The sequence below is a fragment of the Silurus meridionalis genome, chromosome 23 (assembly GCF_014805685.1).
Source record: "Silurus meridionalis isolate SWU-2019-XX chromosome 23, ASM1480568v1, whole genome shotgun sequence".
NCBI lineage: Eukaryota > Metazoa > Chordata > Actinopteri > Siluriformes > Siluridae > Silurus > Silurus meridionalis.
In genome coordinates, this window is record NC_060906.1 from 447,853 (window position 1) to 452,787 (window position 4,935).

The 4,935-nt window shown below is 39.9% G+C and overlaps 1 long non-coding RNA gene across 1 annotated transcript; it reads right to left on the reverse strand.

The window, feature by feature from the left end:
- Positions 1 to 395: 395 nt before the first annotated feature.
- Positions 396 to 4,691, reverse strand: LOC124376890. The gene is made up of 4 exons (XR_006923970.1): positions 2,256 to 4,691; positions 1,947 to 1,986; positions 1,543 to 1,617; positions 396 to 1,325 (listed from the first exon to the last, which is right to left on the reverse strand). It is a non-coding gene; the product is annotated as an uncharacterized LOC124376890 (long non-coding RNA).
- Positions 4,692 to 4,935: the final 244 nt, after the last annotated feature.

Here is a 4,935-nt window from a genome sequence, read left to right on the forward strand (position 1 = left end):
GTGTTTGTGGTGTAAAAGCAGTGTGTTGGTTGGTAGACTTGATGCAGTTTTATTTATAAACCAGCACAAGTGCTGCCCTGGTATTTTCTCGTCCTGGTATCATAAGTGTAGATAAACATAGGTTGTGTTTAATTGACAGCCCTGATGAAGTCTGATGACCTGAAGAGGGTGGAGCTGAGACTTCAGACAGCAGACGGACTTCTGAGGAGGAACATCAGCACCACACGAGAGGTTAGAGGTCACACAACCTGTAATTAATCCTGGAGGAATTAAGTGTGATTAGAGAGATAGCCATTTAAATGTATTAATGCAGCTGTGTGTGTGTGTGAATAAATACAATTAAAGTACAATTTTATTCATTACATTTGATATGATATTATAGTGTCAGTGGCGTGGAGGTAACTGGTTGCGTGAGGGGCTGGATGGGAGGACCCAAATGCAGGGTTAAGGAGAAAACGGGCTTTAATGAAAAACAAACTAAGCAATGAGGCAAAGGCAAAAATACAGTCCAAAAAACAGTCCAAAACAGGCAAACAGGGTGATGCAGGGAGAAACAAAACCAAATGCAGTCCAAGATTTAGACAGCCAGCAAACAGAACCATGAAGTGCAGAGCAAAATTGCAAACCAAAAAAACAGTGCAAACTATCCAAGAACCGGCAAACAGAACAAAGAAGGGCAGAGCAGAATCATAAACCAAAACCAGTATAAAATCAAAAGCAGAACAGAACAGGGAACCGGATCGGGTTTAGAAACAGGTATCCAGAGCAGGCAGAGTGGCAAGAAATAATCCCAGGGACTGTAGGAAGCCGGTGAGATAATCTAGCCCTGAGCTAAAGTTTTGGGTGTCCTTTAATACTGGGAGGTGTGGGGAAAATGGCAGTGCGCGTTTCCAGTAGATCCTGACAGATATGCAGTGTTTTAATCAAAGATGAACATTTTCAACTCTCAGGGATCGATACAAAATGCAAAGCACTGTGTGAAATAGATGCTCAGCACCATGTCACACTGCTAGCGTTAAAAATGCAGTGCTTCCATTGGAAATAGCTGGATATATGCTGGCATCAGGAAAAAATGCTTTAGTGGACACACGGTTTAATTTTTTATTTTTTTGTAAACAGATTCAGTTTAAAGAATCATGAACCACGAGTTCTACCACAATGAATCATGACGCTCTAAATGTGTATAATTGCTCTAAAAATCCTAAATTATAAAATTGTTAGTTATAAAGATTTCTGAAACTTACCCTTTGCTTTCCCCTGTTATTCCTCTCTTTTCTTCTTCTTTGGTGAGGGCCTCTTGGCCTGGGTAGCACTCTGCCTGTGATCTGCAACAGACAAGCATTAAGAACGGTTACTTAGTGGATCCTCAGCTATTGTTGGATGTTAGACATCCATGTGTACTGAAGTGCTGATAATGAAATCTGAAAACTAAAGTCAGGCCTAACTGACTAGTTAAAGTATAAAAACAACCATTAGGTCCATGTAACTAAAGGCCAGTGTTGATGGTTATCTTGACTTCATGAGAATAACTGTTTAACTCACCTTCATCGTCTGAAACTCCATCCTCACTGCATTGGGCAGGTGCTCTCTGAGAGAAGAAAAGGTCAGAACATCCGTCTGAAAAACAAAGAGACAGAGAACAGATTAAAAAACAAACAAAAAAATGTGTTCAATCTAAACAGCTTTTAAAGAACTGTTAAATTCCCATAATAAATTTGTGTACAAATCTTTATATGGTAATATCATAAACGTTACACGCACACAATCTTGTGGATAAATGTACAAGTCTTTTGGCAGTTTTAAAACTTAATTAGGGACAGCGGCTGCAAATAAGCTACTGCTCAACCCCCTGTTTAAATTTCATCTGTTGCACTGCTTTTCTGTATCTGATGGCAGGTTCACACATACTCTAAATGCAGTGAGACAAGTTTAAAATGTAAAATCACCTTCATCCACCTTCCTCTCTCGTTGATGTGGGACTTTCACCTATAAAAGATTAAAAACAATCATATACTATTGCTTGAAGTCATGAGCACATCAAGCAGCTTTAATTAAGAGCTATAAAAATACATTTGATCCATGTGAAAGTATTTTTCTATTACATGTTAAACTATTGTTATCGTTCAGTAGATTTTATAGACAAAACAAGTCACCAGTGTTCTCTGAATGATTCCATTGGCCAAAAGCCACTACATAAACAGATGTAGAACTACAACATACAATTGCATTGCTAATAAACCAGAGTTCCTACATACCGCATACTGAAGGACGCAGCGTGGTCAGGTTCTTTCCTCTTAAGGTTTCAGTGCTCTGCTCCATTGCAAACAGAAGCTTACTTATCATAGCAATTTGAAATGTTTTGTCAGTCTGTTCAGTAAAGTCCAGGAGTTGGCAGAGTGTGGTGACCAGTTTTCTTAAATTAGTTGATAGTAGGAGTTCAGGGTTTTCAGTTTTGATTTCTTCTACATATTTTCGCAGACAGTCGCATCCACGTATGTTTGTCATCACACCAGGTCTTGCAAAGAGATAGGGATTTTCAGCAGGTACACCAGCTTCTTCTCTCTTGTGAACCAACAAATCGATTGATTCCTTCATTCTCTCTGTCAAGAAAACTGGCACCTTCTTTCCTCCATTGCCCCTCATTTCTAAGTGAGTTAGTATCTTGCTCAGCTCCTTCCCCAATGGTGACAAAGTTGTATAGATGTCCTGATTAATGGAAGTTGTGCTAGCTTTCTTGTAGATGTCGAGAGTTAAGTGAGATGCTTCACCTTCACGACGCTTGTTGAAAATGACTTGTGCCAGGACAGTCTCATTGAATGCCTTGTACGCTCCTAAATCCATTTGCTGCATCAGTTTTGCTCTTGCTTTATCTTCTATCATCCTGAGATGGTCTCTCAGAGCAATTACATTTTTGGTGAGGAGGATGTCTTTTTCATTACATATTTTGTCTTGTATGGTTTGGTGAGCGATGATGGAAACACTGTTCCTCCATTTTTTTTCTCCAAAAGTTCAAAGAATTGTTTTGCTTGCTTCTCTGACAGATCATCATCATTCACACGAGCCTGTCCAATCAGGACCTTCACAGCCCCTTTCAGACCGAATCCAATTTTCACTGCTATTGAAGGTTTTCCATATTCATTCTTGCCTGGACTGAATTGTGTTAAACACTTGGCAACATTGACAGCCAGCTGAAATTTCACCGGTATACACAAATCTATAAGACCATTGACTGTCTTGTCCATTTGTTTAGCCACTAACATGAATCGACCAAGTTCCCTCATTCTCTGTGCAATGTACTGGTGTTTAGACCTTACACCGATTCCCCATATTTACAAATTAAAGAATCACTCCTGATGTGAAATGACACATCATCTTGTCGCATGGTGTTTATGATTCTCTGACATCCATCGGAGGATGCTACAATCGGGAGCAGACATGTTGCAAGACTATGCATGCTCTTCGTGTATCTCTTTTTTTCATCTTCATCTTCCACATATGATTTGGTTTGGCACAACAACGTATGTCTCCAAAGGTCATTATTTCGGAACATCCCAAAGCAGTAAGGACAGGGTAAATAATCCTCAACAGAAGCATTATCTACAGTTTGTTTCCGAGTTACTATTTGTCCTGTGCCCTTTTCCAAAACATCTGCATTGTGTTTGAAGTCTCCTTCATTTCTCAACTGTTCCGAAAGAATTTTTTTTTCTCTGGAACCTGATGGGAAGCTAAAGGCATATGCCACATCCTCAATGTCATTGTGATTTCTTTCTAAATGCCTAGATATCTTTGACTGTGCTTTGCTACAGAAGAGACAGTAGTGTCTTTTGTCCTGTGGTAGTTTCTTTTTTGTTGTATTGTGTCTTTTGACATAAGTTTGATGGTTTTCTTGTTTATTAAATGGTGCACTTGCCATTTTCCTGATTATCTTCAGCTGAACTTTTGTCAGGGCTTGAAAATTCTGTGCCACTGCATGATGAACACATATCGGGTTTGTAGTCTGGGTCTAAACCATAGAGTGTCAGGAGCACGGGTGCAACGGTAGGTGCAGAGTGACTAAATAGGAGGACCCAAATGCAGGATGCAAACAAGGTTATGGAAAAACTGAATTTAATATATAAAGTATAGCAGAGAGCAAAGGCAAAAACAAAGTCCAAAAACAGTCCAGGGTTGAAAACACAGTAAACAGGGCGATGCAGAGAGAACAAAAAACTAATCCAAAAAACAGTCCAATAAATCCATAAACTGGCACACAGAACAAAGAAGGGCAGAGCAGAATCACAAACCAATAACAGGCCAGAGTTCAATCCAGGGCAGAGGCAGTGCAGAACAGGGTACAGGGTACAGAGATCGGGTACAGAGATCAGGGACAGAAACAGGCAGGGTGGCAAGAAGAATCTCAGGGGCTAGGAAACCGGTAAGATAATCTGGCCAGGAGCTAAAGTCTTGATTGTCCTTATATACTGAGAGGCGCGGGAAAAACAGCAAGATGGCCGCCGACCCGGAAGTGCTCACCGCGGAACCGGAAGTGCTCACAGCGAAACCGGGAGTGCGCGCAGTGTGCCCGGGAGATCCTGACATAGAGGCTCAAGACTTCTGATTCAGGGGAATCTTTATCTGACTCCTCATGAATATCATCAGACTGTAAATAAATTAATCATTGTGAGATCATTAAAGAGACACTTTACAATCATCATCATTTTGAAGATGTGCATCTGATATCCTGATACTAAGAGTTCACAGTAACGAACACTTTACAATAAGGTTCACTAGTTAACATGAGCTAAATACTTTGGCTATCATGAACTTAGAAGAATAAACTGTAGAGGTTTTTTCATTCTCAGTTAATGTTTAAGTCAGTATTTACTAATGCATTATTAAAATCAGAAGTGTGGATGTTAACATTAGTAATACACTGTGAATTAACATGAACAACTA